The 27,651-nt window shown below is 39.9% G+C and overlaps 1 pseudogene; it reads left to right on the plus strand.

Moving 5' to 3' along the window:
• The first annotated feature begins 2,191 nt into the window (after window positions 1–2,191).
• On the plus strand, window positions 2,192–7,907 carry LOC125395494 (vomeronasal type-1 receptor 3-like; annotated as a pseudogene).
• Window positions 7,908–27,651: the final 19,744 nt, after the last annotated feature.

The raw sequence follows: 27,651 nt of genomic DNA on the forward strand, positions 1-27,651 counted from the left end.
CTATTTTTAAAATGCTGTCTTGACATGTTACTTGCTTGTAAGTTATGAAATGAGCTTTGCAGAAGTGTCCATGAAAGCACACATAATTTAAAGCAAAATTAATATTAAATATTAAAAGGAATATTTAAAATATTTAATAATTAATTAAATATTTAATTAAATAATTAATATTAAAAAATATTTATTTAATATAATAAAAATTAATATTAAATATTAAAAGGAATTTAAAAGGAATCTTTAAATATTCATTTTATATTTCAAAATTTAACCACTCATTCTAAACATAACTGAAATATTTCTCTTGTTGCTCTAGGTGAATTTCAAATTTTGGTCATGTAAATTCAGAAATTATGGCATGATTTGAATATTCTTAGAAAAATGATCTCAAATCGTTTTATTTAGTCAGAATGAATGAAAACAATCCTTTTTTTCCTTTTTTTCTATCATTGTCATTTTGGCTTTTTAAGTCAGGCTTTCTCTGTGTGTAGCCCTGGCTATCCTGGAACTGAAGCTATAGACCAGGTTAGCCTCAAATTCCTAGGTCTGTCTGCCTCTGTCTTCTTAGTACTAGGAATAAAAGCTTGTGCCACCACATTCTGTGATAACATTAATCATTACTAAACACATCCAATACTTTCCATTGAAATAATAGAGAATACTTTTATTAAAAGTAATTTTTACCGATTCTTTTGGAATCTCACATCATGTCCCCCATAGGGCCCACTTCCAAGTTTTTCCTTATCTGCTCCCTCTCCCATGACTTTCCCCCACTCTCACAAACAAAAACAAAGTCTATTTTGTGTTGCCCATATGCACACTGAAACATGGTGGACAGGACCTGAAGGGAGGATGAGCCTTTGCCTGCATACATTCCAGAACCCATCAGCTGAGTCCTGAGGGCCGGATTGGGGCATGCCTGCATCTCCTGTGCCCTCACTACCACTTGCCTGGACATGCTGTGGGCCGGTGCAGGGTGGGTCCATGTCTTCCACAAGGCATGGGGCTGAACATACCTACTATAAACAACAAGCTTTTAGATATTCTTCAGTGAGACAGCTAAGTAAATACAAGAAAATGATGACTGTTTTATTTAAGCTAAACTAACTTCTTGAAATTATTTCCAGGGCCTGTTGTGTAAGACTTTAAGACAATTCTGAAGCCATTTCTGAACCCTCTCAGCCTTCGTGCCTTAGTGCTTCCCTTCCTCCCCTGGGAACCAAGGACCTAACAGCTACACATGCACGTATGTTCTCCAGAAATTGGGGCAAGATAACCTTTAAGATAATTGACTCAGTTCCTGAACAATTACCCATACACGTATGTTTTGATTCAGTCCCCTGGGAAACAGGGTCAAAATGACCTCTTACCTCATTTGATCTGACAATAGTTCTTCAGCCAATTATTGGTATTAGCCCTTTTCGAATAAGCCAATCATAATGGTCAAAGAACAGCCCCCTTGTTTCTATGGCCTTGTCCTTTAAAAGTAGACTGTACCAGCTATTTGAGATCTCTCGGCTTCCTGAATGCTGAGGGACCCTGTCATGACAGAATTAATACAATCCTCATGCTTTTACATCAGCTATGGTGTATGAAATGGTCTCTGGGGGCAACTCCTTCGTGATGTTTGGACACTTGAGTCCAACAGTTGAACTTACTACTTTAATTTACTTTTTAAGTATGTATGAAAATGTTAAAGAGTGGGAGGAGTGAGGACATGAGCAAAGAGGTCAAGACCATGATGGAGACACCCACTAAAACAGCTTACCTGAACTAATGGGAACTCACAAACACCAGCCGGACAGGGAAGGAAACAGCATAGGACCAAACTAGTCCCTCTGAATGTGGGTGATGGTTGTATGGCTAGGGCAGATTGCAGGGCTACTAACAGTGGCACCAGAATTTATCCCTACTGCTTGTACTGAGTTTTTTGGAACCTATTCTCTTTGGACGGATACCTTGTTCAGTCTAGATATAGTAGGGAGGGCCTTGGACCTTCCCCAGACAATATGCCTTACCCTCTCTGAGGAGTGGATGGGGGATAAGGAGGGAGGCAGGTGGAGGGAATAGGAAGAGGGGAAGGAGTAGGAACTGGGATTGGTATGTAAAATGAAAAAAGATTGTTTGTTTTCTATTTAAAAATAATAAATTAATTTTAATGATAAAAAAGAAAATGTCTTCTGCAAACTTGGTAATGGGAATTTTCCTCTTCTCCAAGACTGTAGTCGGAATCCTTGGCTGTTCCTTGGTACTATTTTATTATGCCATTTTGATATTCACTGGAAAGTGGATAGTGCCCAAAGACATTTGTAACTCAAATAATAAAAACACAGGGACAGAAATTGAGGTTGAACCTGAAAACCAGAAAAGCAAAGCAGCCAAGTCACTAGAGAAGTCTTACCTCCACCAAGGCTGGGCGACTGCAGACTGAGCAGACTAAATAGACTAAGCCGACTGAGCCTCTCTCTCCAACCAGTTTATATTCTTTGTACAGTTGGGATTAAAGACATTACTTCCTAGTACTGGCATTAAAGGTGTGAACCATCACCACCTAGATTTGTTTCAGCATTGATCTTATCTTGTGTAGACAGGGTGGCCTTGAATTTACAGAGGTCCATCTGCCTCTGTCTCCCAGAATTCTGGGATTAAAGGTGTGTGCCACCACTGCCTGACTTCTGCTGGCTTAGTTTTGCCTTTCTGATATTTAGGCAAGCTTTATTTATTAAAACATAAATAAAATATTACTATAGACCTGATTGTAGAGCGTTTGACCTTTGTCATCTGCTTGCCTATCATCCCAAGAGGCATTCTGCAATGTCACATTTTGGGTTTAAGGATTTCCTGGATGACATTGGATGTAATTTGATAGTGGGTGTTTATGGAATAAATGTTTTGACTCCAGAAAGATTGTCAGGGCCCATTTCCACCAAAAGTGTGATTTGGAGCGTGAGTTGTGGGTACCGCTCATGGTTTGTTTCTGCTAATATTGTAATGGCTCTGTGTATGTTCTGACTGTTTCACTGATGGCCTATGTCTGTGTCTCATGCCCTGCTCAAGTGTCTCCATGGTGAGTGTCCTCTACAGACATAAGAGGCAAGCCAAGCATATCCACAGTGCTCAACACTTTCTGAAAGTCTCGCCTGAGGACAGAGCTGCCCAGACTATCCTCACCTTGGTGTACATATTGTCACCTCTTACTCAGTCTCTTCCATTCTGGCTATCTTTATGAACCATTACAAAAATCCAATACTCTGGGGAGTATGTGTATTTTTATTAAAAATGCTTTCCCATTTCTCCCTTTGTTCTTACCTACAGTATTGGGTTGAGTTTCAGTCTGTTATTAACCTGCTGTGATAAGAGATATTGGCCTCTGAGTTTGACATGAACCCTAGTCTTCTCCTTTTTTATTTTCCTTAAATAACATTTTTTAATCTATTTTACATATATGAAACTGCAGTTTCCCCTCCCTCTTTTCCTCTCTTCCTCCCTTGCCACCTACCCTCTCCCTATTCACTCCTCTTACACCTGCATTCAGAAAGGGGCAGGTCTCCCATGGGCTTGAACAAAGCATGGCACATCAAGTTGAGGCAGCATCAGGCACATCCCCTTGATTTTGGAAACCTGTTCCCCAATTTCATTTTCTTAGCATTGGCCCTTTCTGTATCTCTCTGTAGTTGGAAGCTTCTTGGTCTGTCTTGCCTGGCCCCGCTGGACTGGATTCTCTTCTGTCCATCAGTGCCCACAGCCACTTATAGTGGCTCAGAGGCTAATATTAATATAATTGCTTGGTCGATGGCTTGGGCTTTTTCCCACTTGTAAATCAACTCATTTTTAATAGTCTGTATAATGTCACATGGCTGTGACGTTATCTTAGGTGTTCTGGTATCTGGTTTTATGAGCGACTTACTGGCATCTCTCTCCATCCCTTCTTTCTCTCTCTAGTTCTGCTTGGGTTTCCCGCCTATCTATATTTTCCTCTGCCATAGGCCAAAGCATGTTCTTTGTTAGCTAATGGGAGGAATACATATTCACAGCATCCCTCCTTGTAACACTGGGCTCACAGAGATGTTTTCTACCTATTTCATCCTAATTGCTTCCTTGGATTTGCTCCTGCCATGTGGGCAGCTTTGCACTGACTTCTAATTGGTGGAAAGTCATTTGAGAGTTTTTTCAGCCCCTAATGTAGATGGTGTCATAGATCTAGAGTTGAGCTACAAAGTTCTCCTGTAGTAGAAAAGGGGACCTGGGAATAAAGCTATAAATCAGGGCCCAGAGTCTCGTCTCAACCCAAGACAGACTCCACTTTTTGCTCAGCACTTGCTGTGGCATCACACACTATACAGGTGAGAACTATTTTCATGTCAGGATAAGGAGAATTATAAACTTGAGACTTACATGGGTACAGAGAAATGACCATGTTGTTATGATTAGAGCTGAGACTTGAAAAGATTTTTAACAGGAATTAGATGTTTACTGCTAGATGCAGAATAGACTCTGTCCACTCCTTCCTGTGAAAATCTACCTTCTGTGCTTAAAATAGAATCCTTCCCTTGTCTTTCCTTCCTTTCTACTTTCATTTTCATTCTACTTTTGATTAAAATTCGTTAAACTTCCACATGCCTCCAAGAAGCTTTTTGTCTTTGAAAGCTGCTAGGAGAGGGAAATTTCAGTTTTCTTCAATGGAGTGACACTGGGTATGTGAACCAGACTAAAGATCAGGCCTCATACCCAGGAAAAGTTTGCAAACACTTTTCAGACTTGATATATTTATTGATATTTTTCCATTTGTCATTGCTTTTGCTTTTTCTTAAGAAGGAGAAAGTGTGTGTGGAGTATGGGATGATCTGAGAGGAGTTGGAAAATGTCAAAGAATATAATAAAATATATAAAATTGTCAAAGCATAAATGAATACATATTAAATAAGTGAAAATGATATGAATAAATATGAATATTACATAATTATATACTCACTCCTAAAGTGCCTTCAATAATCCAAAACATTTTATCAACAATATTTTCATATTTAATCAGAAGCTTCTAGAAAATCGAATAAAGAACTAGACAGGTAACAAGTTCCAAATAAGCAGCACGTGTGTGTCTTTTCTTTCTCTTGGAGCTCTGCAGAAGCCTCTTGTGATAAACAAGTTAATGATGAGAATTTACTTTGGTTAGTTTTGAAAATCTTTTAGGCACAGTAAATATTCTGCCGTGTTTGCTAATGAATAGCAGGGAAGAAGTGACTATCATTGTTCAGAACCACATAACTGATCAGAACTGCGATACCATGGGTATGAGCTATACGCCAGTGTTGAACGCTGAACACTGGCTAATATGATGGCTTTATTATGCCTTAAAACATTATTAGGACATGAACCCAGTATTCTAAAAGATGAAAGAGGATTGTAGTTTTATTTAGACCATAAGGAAATATCCCTTTCTTCTTTTTTGTAAGCAATGGAACCTTCCATGTTGTCCTGTCAGGAAGTACCATGGGAAGGGGAGGGCCAGGCTTAGAGATAGACAGAGCCTGGGAGTGAGGGAGGAGTGCTGTGGGTGGAGCTTTATAGCAGGATGGTCTGGAAATTGGCCTTTATCTCCCATGAATTCTGACACTGTGTTCTCACACATGGCTTATTCCAAAGTTGATAAGAATTCCTGATTTCTGGGGTTATTTGGATCCCTAATGCTGTATTAAACAGGTCAAATCCTTGGCAGTCAAATGAAACAGAGGACAGGAGGCACCCAGGAAGTGTCTGAAATACAACACAGAAAAGATAGAGGCTGAATCAACCTCGTCTCTGTCTGCAGAAAGAGGGGAATGTATTTCATTTTGGGAAACCCTGATGTTTGATAGACATGATGTGAAGACTGGCCTGTGGAGGAATTAAAATGGTTTTTATTTTGTTTGTTCAAAATATTATCTTGCAGCCTACTCTACTCATAGACTCAGTAAGAAGTTGAGAATGACCTCTCACTGAAATCCTATGGCTTCTAGATGCCCAGTGCTGGGGTTCTAGGGCTGCCTCTCTCTATTTCAGGCATCGTTACATTTGTCTGTTTGGTTTTAGTTTTGAGAGACATTTCTCTTAATGTAGCCCTGGTTGTCCTGGAAGTCAATATGTAGGAGGGCTGGGCTCAGACTCACAGAAATCCCCCTACTTATTTTACTCAGTGTTGGGATTAAAGGCATGCACATGAATTAAAGGTCCATGATTTTCTCCAAGCATTCTAAGTGTTAGGTTAATTTGTACCCCTGATGCTGGACCTTGGTGGAATAAGCATTTAATCCCAGCACTCAGAAGGCAGAGAGAGGTGGCTCTCTGAAAGTTCGAGGCCAGCAAGGTCTACAGAGTAAGTAGTAGGGCATCCAGGTTTACCTAGAAAACCCTGTCTTAACAGACAAAAACAAACAAACAAACAAAAAAACCAAAAACGACCAAACAACATTAAAATATGTCTCCTGAAATCATGGGTGGGAAATAAATAGTGACACAGAGTGGCATGTTTATTCTCATGGAAAGAAATATTTTCATATGAATGCTTCTTTTGACCAGCATGGCTTCATTTATTCAAAATCCATGCTATCATCAATAGGATTGAATACTAATGCAGACAAATCATGTGTTTTTATAGTGAACATTGAATCAGGATTCTACCATCTGCTAATCCAGTCCCAAAATGTGAAATTCTTTTCCTATCATGTGAAATTTTTTTTATCCTCCCAGGGTAACTGGACTTGACGTTTCAACATTCATACTTCCAGGTAATGGCATTTAGGGTTCTGAATTTTGATCTGAGGCTCAGAACTTTTTTGGTAAGAGAACAGTCTTTGGGGTTGAGACCTCAAGGTATGAACATCAGGGGAAACAATTCAACCTATCAATTATCATGCTTGGAGGCATCCATTCATAATGGCACATGCCTTTAATCTCAGCAATCAGAAGTCAAAGGCAAGTGTATGCAATTTTGAAATCAACCTTGTCTACTTAGTGAATTCCAAGATGTCCAGGGCTGCAATGTTTCAAAAAAACCAAAGGAAACCAGAGGAAAACACAAAAACAAAAACAAATGGATGCATGAAGCACTGAGGCAGTTCTGGGCCCCAGGCACTAGGGAGGTATGAACCAGATGATTGTCAGCAAGGTCATTCTTAACTTCTTAGTGAGTGTTTTTAGCAGACTAGGCTACAAGACACCATTTTACAAAACAAGCAGACACCAAAAATTAGAAAAGAACAAGAAGAGAGAGAATAGTCTCCTTATTTTTGACCACACATTTTAATTACTGTCTGCATATTGTGTCTGTCAAGCATCTTGTTTTCCCAAAATAAAATACATACCCCTCTCTCTACTGTCGGAGATGAGCCCAGTCAAGCCTCTGTCTTTTCTGGGTTGTCCACCAGACAGGTCCTGGGTGCCTCCTGCTGACTGTATTATTCAAATGCCAAGTGCTGTACCTTGTTCACTGCAGCATTTGGGATCCAAAACTCTATGGACATTTGGAAACTTTAACAAGTTTGAAATGAGCTATATGTGAGAACGCAGGATCAGAAGTCATGGGACATAAATGCCAGACTTGACATTTTTCTCAGGAATATGGTCCCCTTTCATCGCAGTGACTTACAGTACTTGGTTAGGATGTGTTCTTCTTACAGGAAAGCATCAAGAGATTGTATTACATTAGAGATGTAGAGCTGGGGCTGAGTTCCAACCATGATTCAATCAGTAGGAAAACTGGCTTTCCCTTATTGTATTACCTTGCTTGTTTTTGTTGCTCTGGTTAGGTAGGCATCATCTGTGTAATGACCTTGAAGCATGCACCACTTCCTCGTGCTTCCTGGAATGAAGCTTGGAATTCTGAGAAAGAGTTCAAGTTGAAGAAGAAAACCATTTACTGTCTTTGCACTTGATTAGATGTGTTTGTGTGTGTGTGTGTGTGTGTGTGTGTGTGTGTGTGTATGTGTGTGTGTGTAATCTTTCGTGGGGTTCAGGAGAATCTGAATCAAAAGTATGGGGAGATATCAATGGTGGAGTGTAGTCTTTTGGACAACCTCTCTGATCAAGGCTTTTTGACATTTTAAATTCTGAAGACTACTCAAGAGTGGGAACGAGCAATATTTATGTTCATGCATATGTCTTTGTTGCCCTGTAAATCTAATGCTTCTTATCATTGACTTTTAATCGTTTTTTTTTTCCCAATGGGAAGATTGTTCTATGGTGTTTTAGAATGGGAAACAAGGGTGAAATTTAAAACTTGAGGGTAAGCTACAGTAGAACTTCCCATTTTGCAGGAGACACCCAAAACCTTGAGCTACTACACACCTTGCTGTAATATGATGGTAGGTCTTACACTCCTCACCACAAGACTTTTCTCCCAATTGAGTCATATATTGTTCTGCTTTATATCTACGTTTTGCTCTGTTCTGTAGAAGTAAAAACTACCATGAAGTGTTTACTCCAGGAAACTATCTTTGAGCGAACTCTCAGTTGATTTTTGATTTTAATTATTTATCTCTTCTCTTTTTAATTTATAGCTATTACACATCCACTTATTGTTTGAACAGACCTTCAAGTCACAATACAGATCCTGAACTGCCGTAGCTTAATCTTTCTGAGAATCCAGACCAGAATGTCTTCTTAGATCAGAGAATCCTTTAAGCCCCAGTCACTAGCAAATGGCTTTGAACTAGGCAGTCCAGAGTTTATTTCAACCCAGGATTCTTCTGTGAAGTCTGGAGATGACATCTCTAAGTCCCCAACTGCTCAGCTCAACTTTCCCCCAAGTGACACTGGCTGCTGTGTAAAGCAGAAGCTGCAAACACTCTGGGAGATGTTTATCTCATAGTTGCAGCAGGAAAATCAGAGCAAGGAGCAGATGATTTCTCAGCTGGTCTTGTAGCAGTTTCTCATCACTGAGTACAGTAAGGACAAGTTTGACTTGGAAGAGAAGTGGGAATCAAGTGGCAGAAACATGGGGACATTCATGGTGGGTCTGACTGATGAGTGCTTGAAGCCTCTAATGAGTGCCTTGGTTGAGTGATGACTAAGTTAGGTAGAAAGATAGTTATTTGGATTTGGGAAATAGTAGAAACTTTTAGTTTTTCTTATTGGTGAGTTTGTATTCTCTTGCCCAAATATTTACAAAGGAAACTATCTATTGATCTAAATTAACAGGAGAAAAGTAGAATGGAGGCCATGAGGATGTTTGATGGACGTGATTCAATTTAATTTATTCTCATGGAGGCTGAGAGAATGGACAGTGGGTATTTGAGTAGACCCTTTCAGGGTTTGGAGGTGATGCCTTGGGTCTGGAAGAATATGGCTCAATTAGGGAGGGACTTTCATTGTAATCATGAGGCTTGAGTTGGAACCTTAGAAGACACTTAAATGTCTGTCTCTCAGCACTAGCCTGCAATCCCTTTACCTGGGAAGCAGGAACTTGAGCTCTAAGTGACTTAATGGCTTCCAGTTTGGTGAGTACATGTGAAGAGACATCCTGTGTAGAGACATCCTGTGTAGAGAATTGCTTTGACAGAATGATGGCGTATGGTTTCTCATGTTGATATATGACTCTTACATACGTGCACAGCAGTGACACACCCATACAAAATTCCTTGATTTAATACTGAGTCTTCGATACATATTTTTAAATCTAGAAAAAAAGTTAATATAGACGTAACTAAGTTGGTTCTTTCTTGATGTCACCATTTTTAGAGTTCTCTATCATGGACAGAAATGTCCAAAGTGATAAAATTTCTCAAACACCCCTTATGTGCTTTCCTAAATATCAGCTACAAAATGTCTCTTATAGTTTTAGATTTTTCTTTTTTTAATTTTTATTTTTCCATTCAATTATTTACATTTTCTTCCTGCCTCCCAATCCCCTCCTGCTGCCCCACACCCCCTCCTCCCTCTCCTACTCTGCTTGAGAGAGGGCAAGGAACCCTGTCCTGTGGGAAGTCCAAGGCCCTCCCCACTACATCCAGGCCCAGGGAGCTGTGCATCCATATAGACTAGGGACCCCAAAAGCCAGAACATGCTGTAAAAACAAGTCCCTTCTCAGTCAGCCCCCATTGTCAGCCACAATCAGAGAATTCGGTTTGATCACATGCTCATTCAGACCCGGTCCAGGTAGATTTGGTGAGCTTCCATTACAACAGGCACACTGCCTCAGTTGTTGTACTTCCTTGCTCATCTTCTCCCTCCTTCTGCCCTTCAACAGGACCTTAGGAGCTCAGTCCGTTACTCTGATGAGGGTCTTTGTCTCTATCTCCATTGGTTGCATGACGAAGATTCTATGGTGATATTCAAGATAACCCTCAGTGTGATAGTGGGGCAAGGACAGTTCAGGCACCCTCTCCTCTGCTGTCCAAGGACCTAGCTGGGGGCATCCCCGTGAACACCTGGGATCCCCTCTAGAGCCAAGTCTCTTGCTAACCCTAAAATGGCTGCCTTAATGTAGATATCTTCTTCCATGCTCCTGTATCTGCCCTTCCTCCATCTTCACCCTACTATTCCCCCAAGCTCTTGCCAGGTCTTCCTTTCTCCCTTCCCTCTCCCATTCTCCCTTTTCCCCAACCTCACCCTCACTCCTGCCCCCACCCGCATGCTCACAATTTTGCCCTACAATCTTGTTTGCTTCCAATTTCCAGGAGGATCTATATATGTTTTTCTTTGGGTTCACCTTGTTATTAATCTTTTTGGGTCTTGGTTATCTCACTCAGGACAGTGTTTTCTATTTCCATCCATTTGCACGCAAAATTCAAGATGTCATTGTTTTTTACCGCTAAGTAGTACTCTAATGTGTATATATTCCACACTTTCTTTATCCATTCTTCCATTGAGGGGCATCTGGGTTGTTTCCAGGTTCTGGCTATTACAAATAAAGCTGCTATGAACAGAGTTGAAAAAATGCTTTTGTAGTATGATTGGGATTCTTTTAGAAATATTCCCAAGAGTTGAATTGCTGGATCCTGAGGTAGGTTGATTCAGAATTTCCTGAGAAACCACCACACTGATTTCCAAAGTGGTTGCACAAGTTTGCATTCCCACCAGCAATGGATGAGTGTTCCCCTTACTCCACATCCTCTCCAACAAAGGCTATCATTGGTGTTTTCGATTTTAGCTATTCTGACAGGTGTAAGATGTATCTCAAAGTTGTTTTGATTTGTATTTCTCTGATCGCTAAGGAAGTTGAAGATGACCTTAAGTGTCTCTTGGCCATTTGAACTTCTTCTGTTGAGAATTCTCTGTTCAGTTCAGTGCCCCATTTTTTAAATTGGGTTAATTAGAATTTTAAAGCCTAGTTTCTTGAGTTCTTTATATATTTTGGAGATCAGACCTTTGTCTGATGTGGGGTTGGTGAAGATCTTCTCCTATTCAGTTTGATGCCTTTTTGTCTTAACGACAGTGTCCTTTGCTTTACAGAGATGTCGACCAATGGAATCGAATAGAAAACCCACAAACCTATGAACACCTGATTTTCGACAAAGGAGCTAAAAGTATACAATGGAAGAAAGAAAGCATCTTTAACAAATTGTGCTGGCATAACTGGATGTCAACCTGTAGAAGAATGAAAATAGACCCATATCTATCACCATGCACAAAATTCAAGTCCAGATGGATTAAAGATCTCAATATAAATCCGACCACATTGAACCTGATAGAAGAGAAAGTGGAAAGTAGACTGCAAAACATGGGCACAGGAGACTACTTCCTATGTATAACCCCAGTAGCACAGACAATAAGAGCAACATTGTATAAATGGGACCTCCTGAAACTGCTTTAGATTTTTCTGTTTGGATTTTTTTTGTCTGATTAGGGTAGTTGGGATTTTTTTTGTCTTTTCAATCTTGGTTTCATTATTTAGTCCTGATTGTCCTTGCACTCATATTTCTTTGCTTCTCAGGTGCTGGATTAAAATTATTGACCACCACACCCTGTAGGTTAAGTTCTATTTATATAAAGAAGTTTGCATCTCACCTTTTGTTTTATTGTACACTTTCACAACTTTGAGCTTTGTTTTAAATTGAGAATTTTATGGTTGAACCTGAATTCCAGGTCTCTAGTCATGTTGCTAAGAGCAGAGACAATTCACATCTTTGGAGATAATGTATGTGTTGGAATTTTTTTAGTCAGATGTGAGTTCTGTTAAGAACTCAATTTTAAATAAAAAAGTTTTCAAATTAAAGTTATAATGTTACAGGACATCTTTGGTCTATGCTGCTTGTCTAAGGATAGTAGTCAATGAGAGGGCCAAAGAATTATAGGTATTGGAAATAAAGTTAATGGGTGTTACTCACACAGCGAAGTGAAATGACAGTTGGAAAAGGAAGGACCAATGTTAGACTAATGGCTGTAGGTGGGGAATGGGAAAGCCTCAGGTTCTGAGAGTGAAAATGGCCGAGTCATGAAGTACAAAGGTAGAAAGTAATTTTTGTAACTTGAATGTTATTGACCCCCATAAACTCATAGTGAGTGACATTATTAAGTGTGCCTTATTGGAGCAAGTGCGGCCTTGTAAGAGGAGTTAGGTCACTGTGGGGAGAAGCTTTGAGGTCTCATATATGCTCAAACTATAGCCAGTGTTTCAGTTCATCTCTTGTGGCCTGCAGATCAAAGATGTAGAATTCTCCAGTTCCATGTGAGTTTCGTGCCACCATGGTCCACAATGATGACAGTGGTCTGATCATCTGAACTGTAAACAACCCAAGAAAATGTTTTCCATTATAAGGTTTGACATTTTCTGTTCAACCTGATGCAGAGGGGAGGTGGTTGTTCCTGCCCCAACCTAAAGTGCCAGACTTTGTTGACTCTCCATGAGAGCCCTTACCCATTGGGAGGAATAGATGGGGGTGGAGTGGTTTGTGGAGGAGATGGGGGGCACAAGGAGGAGTGGAAGGGAGAACTGTGGTTGGAATATGAAATGAAAAAAAAGATTGTCTATGATCAAATGTCTCTTCAGGACAAGAGAAACACGAAGACAGTAACCATTGCCAACCTAAGGCCAGCACACCAAAGTGGAAGCTACTACAAAATTAAAGGAGATGATACTTAGGGTTTCAGACAGAAAATTACAATTATGGTTCAGAGGCTGAGTGCTAAAGTAGGAGTTCCCTAAAGCATAGCTACCACCCAGAGCAAGAATGTAGAAAGGCCAAGGGTTCTGGGTTCCAAGCAACAGTTATAGATCTTTGGGGCAGCTGAAGGATTGAAAATAAGGGCTTACAGGTTGATGAGTAGTTAAGAAATATCAGTCATAGAGACAATAATTTTTTTGTTACAAAAACAAAATAAACTTTATTAGATCAGACAGAGCTACCATCAAGGGGGTAAAAGGAACTCCACAGATGAGAAACACCAGGGGATTCTGGCTCAGACACTTTGTAGGCTCCTGGGGACCGCTGCACTCCTGTCTCCCCCCTTCCTGCTTGGTCCTGCCCAGTCTTGCTCTCTTTTCCCAAAACAGCCATTTGGTACTATTTGCAGTATCTAGGCAGAAGAGTGGGAGGTAGGGGATATCAGGAATAATGAGCAGCCTTCAGTTAAGGAACAATCACTGTTTTCAAGATTGGCCCAACTTCTGATACTCCTTCAGTGTATTGACCAGAGCTCACAGGAACCCAATCTTATGTTTTTCCTAAGAACAGTGATCTAATACTTGCGAACACAGTGTAATTAGCAACATTAGAGAACAGAAGTTGGGAATGCCAGGATGACATCATTAGAGTTGAGGGATAGTCATATGAGCGAACCCATAATCCAGTGACCCTTTGCAAGCTGGTTGAGGGCAGGTTTTCTGTGATCCCCAGAGTCACTGACAATAATTCTCTTGCCTCCTTTATAGGTTCAAGTCTTCATCCAAGGGCAGGAAGCTCTCTTTTCTGAGAACATGGCCTTACAAGTAGTTGTCAAGCTTTTCAAAGAAGAGCAATTAGCAACCACTTCCAGACAAGAGAATGTAAGGACACACGAGATCTGTCAAGGCATGTTATTAACCACAGGTTAGTAGAGGACCTGGACAAGAGAAGGATGTTACATGTGAATTCCTTCTAGGGCACAGTTTCACAGACGGCCTTATTTCCGAAGAACATAAAAGCAGAGAAGATGGCCGGCCACACACTTCCTGGAATAGTAGTGACGAAATAGCAGTGTTAGTAGTCTGGGAATGTGATGGAATCCCTTCTCATAATGAAGCAAGAGCAGTATCCTGATCATGAAGGAGAGGGTATATCTAATGGAATCCTTCAGGATGTCAGAAGAGCAACTAAAGGTACCTCCAGGTACCAGATAGAGTGTTTGAGGGTGCCTTCTTCTGAATATATTCCTGTGGAAGTACAACCAGGGATTTTCTGTAGGTCAGATCTGTCTGAAGATAGTGAAGATGGACAAAAAAACTTCCTATAATGATCCTGAAGCAGTGATATTAGTCCTGGAAATAAGAAGGATTCCCTTCTCATTATACAGAGGGGACAGTTCCCTGAGCCTGAAGAGGGAGTCAAAGCCCCTACAAGTACCAGGAACTGAACCTGAGAGACACTCTGTCCCTATGGATGAACCAGGGTTATTTTGTAGCCCAAACCTAGCTATTTCTGAGCCTGTCTTTCATCAGAAACATGAGGCAAACTCCACATGTGAGGGAAAACAAGACAGACTCCACAGAACCCCAAAGACATACAAATGTGATGAATGTCCCAGAACCTTCAAATATGCCTGTACTCTTTCAGCCACAAGAATACACAAGGAGAAGTCATTTTTCTGTACCAGATGTCAGAAAGACTTTTATACTCACTCAGGTATGAGAGCACACGAGATTATACACCAGCGAAAGAAGCCTTTTGAATGTAGTACATGTGGAAGATCTTTTAGTCAATAAACCAACCTGGTCTCATGAGAGGATTCAGTACAGGAGAGAAGCCCTACACCGACTCCAAGTGTGACAGTAGCTACTGCCAGTCATCCACATGCCACTGTCACCTGAGGCACTGCCCCAAATCAGACTGAACTGTGACCTTCCTCACCAGAGACTTGCAGAATGTCAGTCTTAGTGTCTAATCTGCACACTAAGAAACAGAGAGCTTCAAAATGCCACGTAGCCAGCGAAGGTGGTTCACTTATCTTGAAGAACTCTTCTTTCTATTCATTCTGTCTCTAGCCCACTTTCATTTGAGGGCAAAGAAGATGAGTAGTTTGTCAGTTTGTCCACTAGTTTTCCAAATGCCTAAATGTTGACTAATATCTTATTTCCCTTTAGGGAATAAATGTTGTTAGTGAACTAGTGAATAAATGTTTCTATGTTTCTCCTGTGTCTTATGTTTCATGTGTGTGTATGTCCCCTATGCTGGTGCCTCTTTATAGGGCTTTTGCATCTTACTTTCCACCTTGAGACAGAGTCTCGATTTTTCAAAAACTTGAATCACAAGTGAAGTGGCCCTGAATCTCATAGAGATCCTCTTGTCTTCATTCTCCGAATGTCATTGCAAGCTGATACGGATGTCCCTGCAACTGGATCTTCCCTGTGAAATTTTTCCTTTATGTGTGTGTGCCTAAGTGTAAATATGTGCACCATATATGTGATGAAGCCCTCATATGTCAGAGGGGGCATCAGATTCCCTGGATGTAGACCGACAACATTTGTGAGCTCCTGTGAAGGTGCTTGCAGCTGAACCTGGGTCATCTGCACAAATAATGAAGGCTCTTACTCTCTGAGCTATATGTCCAACCTTTGGATGTGAGTTTTAACTCTGTTCTTTAGATCCAAACTCAGGACATTGGATTTCTGTATTAAGCACCTTTGTCCACTGAAATATCTTCCCATCTATTGAATCTTTATTAAAATTGAGCAATGTAGTTCATACGAGAGGACAGTGTGTTTCTCTTCGAAGAAACAAAGACCAGAAGCTCACAGAGTTTTTCCCTCACCTAGTTCACTGTTTGGAAATTGATTTTCTGTTTCCCCCTGAGGCTCCCTCAGATGGAATTCACGTCCTCATATTGAGTGACGAGGGTGTTCAGAGATGAACCATTTATCCGGCTCTTTTAAGGTTTTTGAAATGTGTTCCAAATTCTAGCAAGTAAATAAAGAGAAGATGGAAATGACTAGAGATGGAAGCTGTGTACTATAGTATTATCCACAGATGGATACCAAAAGGGCAAATGTTTACCAATAAGCGATTCCACAATGACGGTAAAAGGGGAGGAAGCTTGCTTGCAGAATCAGGTAAAGGAGGTGAAGGAAAATGAATTCTGTGAAGATGGAGGTAATGGGCATAGACCTGTGAACTTGGAGTCACTGTTAGTTCCCTACTATGGTAAACTGGTACTAAACAGGTAAGGAGGAGTCCACGTAGAAATTCTTAAATGATGGCATAGGAGATATCCTGATATCTGCCTTATGGCTTTCCAGCAACTTTAAAATTACTATTTATGGAATGTATGCTGTGTGCAGTTCTTGTTGCCAGGAGAAGCTGACTATTCTAGACTATCGCCACTTGTAAATTTATTTCTGTAATTGTTCTTATTGTTACTTCAAATTAATATTAAGGAAAAATATTTTTAAAGGAAATCCTAGCCTTTCAAGTAGATGGTATTAAGGACACACATTTGCTATGAAAATAATTGGTCTATTAGGAAAGATGTTGGAGAATAGTAATTATTAAGTTGGGTGCTCAGAGTCTGATCACAATTAGAGGATAGTCAGAGCCATTCTGCACAGCACAGACAATTGTGTTACACACCCAGTTGAATATTTTTCCTTTTATACCAAGACACTGGAAACACAAAGTGAAGAAAAAGTTGGGGTGGGACACACTGTTTCTCTGTCTAGTTTTTGAAGTATGACACTAAAAAGATGTTCCTGTGGAAAAGGAGTCACTTCCTTCTATGTGAAGGTTGCTTCCTGTCTGATAAAGAGCCCCCATTGATTTCTTACAAACCTAGAGATTCCCCTTTAGAGTCCACATTTTTCAGGTTGTAAAATCCTATTCTGTTTCTTCTTGCCAACCTCTCATGTTTATTAAAAGACTTATGCTTCAAATGCCAAGTAGACACATTCTCAATTCTTAATATAGGTTAATTAATTAAATAGTACTGTTACCTAGAGGAAATTTCCCAGTGTATTTAAAACCCTTTTTATATTGCTACCTGGATTTCTTTACAAACATAGCTGCTGGTTTGGTTAGACAGGGTTAGGGCATGGCTCATTGTTAGCATTGTACTTTGGAACCATCTGCTTCAACATCTTGAATTCTCAACCTTCATAATGCTATGACCATTTACTATAGGCCTTCGTGTTGTGGTGACTCTGACTCAACCATAAAATTATTTTTATTGCTTCTTCAGAATTGTAACTTTTCTACTTTTATGCACAGAAACATACATAACTAATATGCAGGATATCTGATACGCCTACACTTATTCAAGAGTCATCCAATGCCTAAAGGTGTTGAAAAACACAGATTTAACATTTTCTGTAAACAAAATATGTTGTATCTATTTTCTTCTGTAGTGTCTTCAATGCCTAAGATCTTTTCTTCCATTTCTTGTTTTCAGTTGGCAGTGCTTGCATCTGTGGTTTCTCTTTCCTTACCTATAATTTCCATTTCCTGAACTCCCTTAGTTTGTACTACTTTTGTTACTTCTCTTTCCTGAACAATCTTATTGGTTTCTTTCAAACATTTGTTTCTTCTTGGATTTTTTGACATTCTTTAGCTGATTTGTTGATCCCCTCTGGTTTTTCTCATTGTCAATTCCTGGCGAGGAAGGACACAATTCATTCTGATTTGTGGCAATTCAACTGTCCCACCAAAGCCTACAGACCCAAGAAGACCAAGGTAGGCAAGACACTTTTATGAATGATTGCATTGCATAAGCATTTCTAATGTCTAATGCTGTGCTTGATGTTTGCCTGCAAGGAGAATACATCCTATTCAAGCATTCTAAGTCACTGTGATGATAGGTACAGTGATAACACATTGAATGGGATATGAAGACAGGTATTTTTGTCCCATGACTGTTGATCCTGTGTGCTTACATATGACTCTTCCATTCCTGTAAAAAAATCCCTGATTTCCAGAAACTTTTGATTCTCAAATGCTGCAATCAGGAAACAATCTCACACCAAAGGCAGAGGAATGAGACAGAGGGTAGGAGGCACCCAGGAGCTGTCTGGTACACAACTCACAAAACACCAAGGTTTAAGCAGGCTCATCTCTCCAAGAAGAGAGTGTGGCATGTATTGTATTTTGGAAAAAAAAACATAATGTTTGATACACACGATGTGAATACTGTAATCTATGTTGGGATTATAAAATGTGTCTCCAGAAATAAGGCAGTCTTTATTCTTTCTTTTTCTTTCCTTTCCTATCTTGGTTTGGCAAATGGGTAACTTGTAGGTAAGTCTGCTCACATACTCACAAATACTTGAGAATCACACTGCATCACACTGCATGTCGATGCTGATTTCTTTTTTTTAACTGTATTGTTTTTTTTTAAAATTATAAATGCCTGCTAGATAGCTCAGGCTTGTTACTAGTTAACTCTTTTTCCCCTTATTTATTTATTTATTTATAAGTATTTCCACTTCCTCCCCTCCTCCCAATACCCTCCCGCTCCTCCCACTCCCTCTCTTCCTCCCTCTCCAGTCCCAAGAGCATTCAGGGTTTCCTGCCCTGTGGGAAGTCCAAGTTTCTCCCCCATCCCTCCAGGTTCAGGAAGGTGAGCATCCAAACAGATTAGGATCCCAAAAGGCCAGTACATGCAGACGAAACAAGACCCCGTGCCATTGTCAATGGCTTCTCAGTCAGCCCCCATGACAGCCACATTCAGAGAATCTGGTTTGATCACATGCTCGTTCAGTCCCAGTCCAGCTGGCCTTGGTGAGCTCTCATTCGAACAGTCCCCTTGTATCAGTGGGTGAACGCACCCTTCGTGGTCCTGACTTCCTTTTTCATGTTCTCCATCCTTCTGCTCTTCATTTGAACCTTGGGGGCTCAGTCCAGTGCTCCAATGAGGATCTCTGTCTCTATCTCCATCCATCGCCAGATGAAGATTCCCTCTGGTTCTGCCTTCCTTGCTCACGTTCTCCCTCTCTCTGCTTCTCATTTGGACCTAGGGAGTTAAGTCCAGTGTTCCAATATGTGTCTCTGTCTCTATCTACATCCTTCGCCTGATGCAGGTTCTGTGGTGACATGCAAAATATTCATCAGTATGGTTATGGACCAAGGCCAGTTCAGGCACCATCTCCTCTGCTGCCCAGGGAACAATCTGGGGACCTCTGCTTGGGCCTGGGAACACCTCCAGAATCAAGTCTCTTGCAAACCCTAAAATGGCTCCCTTAGTTGAGATATAAACTTTCCTGCTCTCATAACCATCCTTCCTCCCGCATCCTCCCATTCCCCAAGCCATCCCCAATTCACCCCTCTCCCCTCTCCCTAATCATCTCCCCTTACTTCCACCTCCCAACCCCCATGCACCCAAGTTTGCCTGGCTATCTTGTCTACTTCTAATATCCATGAGGATAACTATATGATTTTCTTCAGGTTCACCTTCTTATTTAGCTTCTCTAGGATCACGAATTATAGACTCAAAGACCTTTAACTATGGCTACAATTCACTTATGAGTGAGTACATACCATATCCCTCTTTTTGGGTCTGGCTTACCTCACTCAGTAAAGCGTTTTCTATTTCCATCCATTTGCATGCAAAATTCAAGATGTCATTGTTTTTTACCGCTGAGTAAAACTCTAATGTGTATATGTTCCACACCTTTTTTAACCATTCTTCTATTGAGGGGCACCTAGGTTGTTTCCAGGTTCTGGCTATTACAAATAGTGCTGCTATGAACATAGTTGAACAAATACTTTTGTAGTATGATAGGGCATCTCTTGGGTATATTCCCAAGAGTGGAATTGCTGGATCCTGCGGGAGGTTGACTCCCAGTTTCCTGAGAAACCGCCACACTGATTTCCACAGTGGCTGCACAAGTTTACATTCCCACCAACAATGCATGAATGTTTCCCTCACTCCACATCCTCTCCAGCATAGGCTATCATTGGTGTTTTTGAGTTTAGCTATTCTGACAGGTGTAAGATGGTATCTCAAAGTTGTTTTGATTTGCATTTTCCTGATCGCTAAGGAGGTTGATCATGACCTTAAGTGTCTTTTGGCCATTCGAAGTTCATCTGTTGTGAATTCTCTGTTCAGTTCAGTACCCCATTTTTAATTGGGTTAATTAGAGTTTTGGTGTCTAGTTTCTTGAGTTCTTTGTATATTTTGGAGATCAGACCTTTGTCTGATGAGGGGTTGGTGAAGATCTTCTCCCAATTAGATGGTAGCCTTTTTGTCTTACTGGCAGTGTCCTTTGCTTTACAGAAGCTTCTCAGTTTCAGTAGGTCCCATTTATTCATTGATTCTCTTATTGTCTGTGCTACTGGGGTTCTACTTAGGAAGTGGTCTCCTGTGCCTATATCTTGTAGACTACTACCCACTTTCTCTTCTATCAGGTTCAAAGTGGACAGATTAATGTTGATGTCTTTAATCCATTTGGACTTGAGTTTTGTGCATGGTGATAGATATGGATCTACTTTCATTCTTCTACAGGTTGACATCCAGTTATGCCAGCACCATTTGTTAAAGATGTTTTTCTTCTTCCATTGTATACCTTTAGCTCTCTTGTCGAAAATTAGATGTTAATAGGTTTGTGGGTTAATATCCGGGTCTTCTATTCGATTCCATAGGACGACTTCTCTGTTCTTATGCCAATACCACCTGTTTTCAATACTGTAGCTCTGTAATAGAGTTTGAAGTCAGGGATGGTAATGCCTCCAGAAGTTCCTTTATTGTATAAGAGGTCTGTGAAGAAGTTTGATGGGATTTTGATGGGGATTGCATTGAATCTATAGATTGCTTTTGGTAGAATTGCCATTTTTACTATGTTGATCCTCCCAATCCAAGAGCAGGGGAGGTCTTTCCATTTTCTGGTATCCTCCTCAATTTCTTTCTTCAAGGACTTAAAGTTCTTGTCACATAGGTCTTTCACTTCCTTGGTTAGAGTTACCTCAAGATATTTTATGCTATTTGTGGCTATCATGAAAGGTGATGTTTCTCTGATTCCCTCTCTGCTTCTTTATCCTTTGTGTATAGGAGGACAATCGATTTTTTGGAGTTGATCTTGTATCCTGCCACATTACTAAAGTGTTTATCAACTGTAGGAGTTCTTTGGTAGAGTTTTTGGGGTCGCTTATGTACACTACCATATCATCTGCAAATAACGAAAGTTTAACTTCATCCTTTCCAATTCGAATCCCCTTGATCCCCCTATGTTGTCTTATTGCTATTGCTAGAACTTCAAGCACTATATTGAAGAGGTATGGAGAGAGTGGACAGCCTTGTCGCGTTCCTGATTTTAGTGGAAAGGCTTTGAGTTTCTCTCCATTCAATTTGATGTTAGCTGTCGGCTTGCTCTATATTGCTTTTATTATATTTAGGTATGATCCTTGTATCCCCAGTCTCTCCAACACCTTTATCATAAAGGGGTGTTGAAGTTTGTCAAATGCTTTTTCAGCATCCAATGAAATGATCATATGGTTTTTTCTTTCATTTTATTTATATGAAGGATTACATTGATAGATTTTTCATATGTTGAACCAGCCCTACATCTCTGGGATGAAGCCTACTTGATCATGATGAATAATTTTTCTAATGTATTCTTGGATTAGGTTTGCCAGTATTTTATTGAGAATTTTCATGTCGATGTTCATGAGTGAGATTGGCCTGTAATTCTCTTTCTTGGTTGTGTCTTTGTGTGGTTTTGGTATCAGAGTAACTGAAGCTTCATAAAAGGAGTTTAGCAATGACTCTTCTGTTTCTATATTGTGCAATACATTAAGGAGTATAGGTATTAGCTCTTCCTGGAAGTTCTGGTAGAATTCTGCATTGAAACCATCTGGTCCTGGGCTTTTTTTGGTAGGGAGATTTTTGATAACAGCTTCTAATTCTTTGCGACTAACAGGTCTATTTAGATTGTTCACCTGGTCTTGGTTCAAATTTGGTATATGGTACTTATCTAAAAAAATGTCCATTTCTTTTACATTTTCCAATTTTGTGGCATACAGGCTTTTGTAGTAAGATCTAATGATTCTCTGAATTTCCTCTGTGTCTGTGGTTATGTCCACCTATTCATTTCTGATCTTATTAATTTGCATGTTCTCTCTCTGCTGTTTGATTAGTTTGGATAGGGTTTTGTCGATCTTGTTGATTTTCTCCAAGAACCAGCTTTTAGTTTCATTTATTCTTTGAATTGTTTTCTGTGTTTCTGTTTAGTTGATTTCAGCCCTCAGTTTGATTATTTCCAGTCTTCTACTCCTCCTGGGTGAATCAGGTTCTTTTTTTCTATAGCTTTTAAGTGTGCTGTTAAGTCTCCAATGTGTGCTTTCTCCATTTTCTTTAATTGGGCACTTAGTGCTATGAACTTTCCTCTTAGCACTGCTTTCATAGTGTCCCATAAGTTTGAGTACGTTGTGTCTTTATTTTCATTAAATTCAAGGAAGACTTTAGTTTCTTTCTTTATTTCTTCCTTGACCCAGGGGTGATTTAGTAGTTGACTGTTCAACTTCCATGAGTTTGTTGGCTTCCTGGGGGTAGCATTGCTGTTGAATTCTAACTTTAATCCATGGTGATCTGACAAGACACAGGTGGTTACTAATATTTTTTTGTATCTGTGGAAGTTTGCTTTGTTACCCAGTATGTGGTCAATTTTTGAGAAGGTTACATAAGCTGCAGAGAAGAAGGTATATTCTTTCCTATTTGGGTGGAGTGTTCTATAGATGTCTGTTAAGTCCATTTGATTCAATACCTCCAATAATTCTCTTATTTCTCTGTTAGGTTTCTGTCTGATTGACCTGTCCATTGGTAAGAGAGGTGTGTTGAAGTCTCCTACTATTAGTGTGTATGGTTTGATGACGGCCTTGAGTTCTAGAACTGTTTCTTTTACATTTGTGGGTGCCTTTATATTAGGGGCATAGATATTCAGGATTGAGACTTCTTCCTGATGAATTTTCCTGTTATGAGTATGAAATGTCCATCTCCATCTCTTCTGATTGATTTTAGTTTGAAGTCGATTTTGTTAGATATTAGAATGGCCACACCCACTTGTTTCTTAGGTCCATTTGCTTGGAAAACATTTTCCCAAACCTTTACTCTGAGTAGGTGTCTGTCTTTGTGGTTGAGATGTGTTTCTTGTAAACAGCAGAATGTTGGATCCTGTTTTCATATCCAATTTCTAAGTCTGTGCCTTTTTATAGGTGAATTGATTCCATTGATATTAAGTGATATTAATGACCAGTGGTTGTTGACTCTGTTCTTTTTTGTGTGTGTAGTAGAGTGTATGTGTTTTCCTTCTTTGATTTGTGCTTGTGAAGGGTCGCTAGATGTCTGAGTTATTGTAGGCAGTGTTGGGAATGTAGTATTCGTTGGGTTCTGATTTTCCTTCTAACATTCTCTGTAAGGCTGGATTTTTAGCTACGTATTGTTTAAATTTGTTTTTAGCCTGGAATATTTTGTTTTCTCCCTTGATAGTGAACAATAGCTTGGCTGGTATAGTAGTCTGGGCTTGCATCCATGGTCTCTTAGTTTCTGCAGTACCTCTATTCAGGGCCTTCTGGCTTTCATGGTTTCCATAGAAAAGTCTGGTGTAAGTCTGATAGGTTTACCTTTATAAATTACTTGACCTTTTTTTTGCAACTCTTAATATCCTTTTTTTAATCTAAATGCTTTGTGTTTTGATTATTATATGGCGAGGGGATTTTTTTTTTTTGATCCAGTCTATTCAGTGTTCTGTATGCTTCTTGAACCTTCATAGGAATATCGTTCTCTAGGTTGGGAAAGTTATCCTCTATAATTTTGTTGAATATATTTTCTGGACCTTTGATCTGCAATTCTTCTCCTTCTTCTACCCCTATTATTCTTAGATTTTTTTTTATTATGTCCCAGATTTCCTGAATATTTTGTGATGAGAATTTGTTGGATTTGCTGTTTTCTTTGGTCAGAGCGTTTATTTTCTCTATGTTGGCTTCATAATTTGAGATTTGTTCTTCCATCTCTTGTATTTTATTGGTTATGCTTGTTCCTGAAGTCTCTGTTTGTTTACCTAGATTTTCCATATCCAGCCGTCCCTCGGTTTGTGTTTTCTTCATTGTCTCCATTTCAGTTTTCAATTCTTGAACTGATTCCATTACCTGTTTGATTGTTTTTTCTTGATTTCCCAGGGTATCGTTTATGAATTTACTCAGTTCTTCAAACTTTTAGTTATATTTCTCTTCCATTTCTTTACTCATTTCTTCAATCTTTTTGTTATATTTCTCTTCTATTTCTTTAAGTGAGTTATTCATACCCTGTTTAAGAGACTCTATTGCTTTCATAATGACACTGTTTTCCACTTCTTCCAGAATAGGGTGTTCAAGTCCTTCTGACATAAGATTGCTAGGATCTGGTGTTTTCATGTTGTTTTTCAGATTGTTGGAGGAATTCTTGCCTTGGCGCCTGCCCATCTCTTCCTTCAGATGTTCTCCAATGGCTCTTCCTTCTGCTGGGTCTTCTGCTACAGGATCAGTGCCCCTTGCTGACCAGGAATCTCCTTGCCTGCAGTCCTACCTTGCTGCAGGCAGGCTATTAAAACAAAAGAACTCCCTTCTACCCGTTTGCACTCACCGCTCCATCCCGGAGGTGCCCACATGGACTGGGTTGGAGGATTTTATTCCCCGAAAAAGGGAGAGAGGAAGGAAGGGGTTCCTGGCTGAAAGCGGGGATGCGGTAGGAGGAGAGAGGGTTTAGATGGGGGAAGCCGCCCCTACAGAATACCCAGGGAGATAAAGATGGCGGGAAAATTGTGTGTTCCCTTACTGGGCTTGTGTGGTGGTTCAGGAGCACACTTACCCCTCCATTGTATCTTCTGCTACAGGATCAGTGTCACTTGCTGGTCAGAAATCTCCCTGTCTGAAGTCTTACCTTGCTGCAGGTAGGCTTTACAAAATCCTCAATCAAAATGGGGTATCTTGTCTCTCATGTCCTCAGAGACTCAGTGCGACTATATTGTTTTTATATTTGGTTTGTTTCTGTTCTCTTAGATTGTGTGTGTGTGTGTGTGTGTGTGTGTGTGTGTGTGTGTGTGTGTGTTTTGGTTGGTTGGTTGGGTGGGTGGTTGGTTACTAAGTGGTTTGTTGGTTTGTTTTCTTTTTTCTTTTTCTTTTCTTTTCCTTTCCTTTTCTTTTTTTTTTTTTTTTGGCCTGAGGAACTGTCTACCTATGTTTCCCAGGCTCTACTGAAACTCCTATGTAGATCGTGTTGACCTGAAAATCAAAACACTAGCTCTGACTCCTCAGTCCTGGGATTAAATGTATGTTCCTTTAATTAAGAGAAAAAAATCAGCCTAACAATAAAATGCTAGGAGAATGCTAGTGGACTTTAATGCCATCACATGCACTTAATCCCAATGATTAATCTGATTCTTTTAATCAGAGGACAGATCTAACCATTGAAATTAGATCTCTGTAAATCTGGATCCAGCTTGGACTACATAGCAAGTTCCAGCACAGCCAGGGCATAATAGAGAAATATTCTCAAAGATAACAGACATACAAACAAAAGGGATGCTTGAAATAGTGAAGAAGCCCTAGAACCCCAGCAATGGGTAAGAAGAAGCCAAGGGTCATTCTCAGCTATTTATTCTGTTTCTTTGTGCACCAGGCTAAAAGATTCCCTTTTCAAAATCAATCAAGCACCAAGCATTGAAAAAGAGATGAAAAAAACTACTCTTTTTTGTCGAAATCATTTTTCTTTCACCCAGACCAAAATCGACATATCATGCTGTGAAACATGCCTGTCATGTTTTCCCAAGATAAGACAAATCTTCTCTCCCTCAACACAGATGATCTTGGTTCAGACTATTCTTTTCCGTGCTGTGCTTCAAACACCTCTACCCTCTGTCTAATTGCCCTACCAAGTGTGAGACCTTGTTCACTGCAGGACTTAGGATTCAATTCTCTCTAGAAAACAGGAATTTTCAACAACTTTAAAACTAGCAATATGTGTGAAAAGAGAATTAGAACTCATGAAGGTGGGTACCTGCCAGTGCCAAGCCTCTCTGCTACAATATTCCATGCACGGATCTTATTTACAGAGCCACTGGCTGGTCCTTCTCCATCCATGGTACTTCCTGCTGACAGAAAGAAGTAGAATATAATTCTTCATGGTCTGAGTGAATTCCCTAGACTCACAACTTAAGAGATTCATCATATTAGTCATTGTTTTTCTTTCAACAGTGGAGTATAACTGGACTATGCATAGTCCAGGGTGTGGGCTTCATGAAGATGGCCCATGAAACTTCCTAAACCTAACTTGAGTTTGTTGAGGCCCAGTGTAACTTTCTGAGCCTAACTCAAGTTTGGAGACCTGTCTCTGGCTATAACTTCCACACAGAAAGTGACTCAGCACAAACTACTCTAGACTTGCCTCTGCCCAGTCATTGCTAGTGTGAAAAATATTATTGGCCTTTACTCCACCTCGGCACATCCCAGGCACCAACCTCTATATAAGTTCCCACCTAATATAATTAAATGAGATCCAGTTTCAGCAGACTCCCGACTCAGTGAGTTGTTTCTCCCAGGTGGCCAGGGGAGGTCTGAGTTGACACTCACCATCTCCCTAAGCCCTAGGGAAAGTCCAGCATGTCAGGCTCTGCCTCTGCCATTTCTGCCAGAGAACCCTGCACTAGGGTACTGGAGTGCCCAAGTGGAGGCCAATTTCTCTTTTGCACAAAATAGAAATTGTCTTAGAAAATGTTATTATAAAAGTATGTTAGTAACACAATTCCTTAGGAGAAAGGCAGAGGCCAGAGGTATATTTTCTTGAAGAAATGAATAAATACAAAGAATATAATTGCACATGATCTGAAGTATTTTGATGAAACTTCTAGAAAGTTGATATCAGAGAACATGTATGAGCTGGATCTGTGGAGAAAGTAAGATGGGTAAATGAAGAAATGGGCCACAGGGCTGTGGAGATTGGTTTAGTTACTTTTTATTTCAAAGTATATATCAATAGTACATTGCAAGTTATTGCATTGTGATACTTTCATCCAAGTGTATTACATGCTCTTGTATTATTGATCCCTTATTTTCTCATCAGTTTCAGCAAATAAGTTGGATCAGAAAACACTGATTGCTCCATGACATACTATGGAATTTGATCACATATTTGATACTTCATGTCTCTGGGAATCAATATTTTCTTATCAGAATATAGGACTAAGAACTGCTTCAACCTCTTGAGATTTCAACCTTCAGAATGCTAGGACACATACTAAGGTCTTTCATGTTGTAGTGACCTAACTGCAAAATTATTTTTTTTGCTTCTTCAGAATTCCACCATTTGCTTTCTGCTGACAATGCTTTACTCTGTAGTTGCGGTTTCCCTACATTATAATTTCCACTTCCCGAATTCCCTTAGATTGGTCTTATTTTTATTGCATCTACTTCTTGAACAGTCTTCCTGGTTTCCTTTAAATGTTTGTTTTTTTCTTAAAATGCTTGACATCCTTTAACTGATTTGTTGATTGCCTCTGATTTTTGATGGTCTTTTACCGGTGAGAAAGGACAAAGA

The sequence above is a fragment of the Myodes glareolus genome, chromosome 1 (genome assembly GCF_982192425.1).
Source record: "Myodes glareolus chromosome 1, mMyoGla1.1, whole genome shotgun sequence".
Classification (NCBI taxonomy): domain Eukaryota; kingdom Metazoa; phylum Chordata; class Mammalia; order Rodentia; family Cricetidae; genus Myodes; species Myodes glareolus.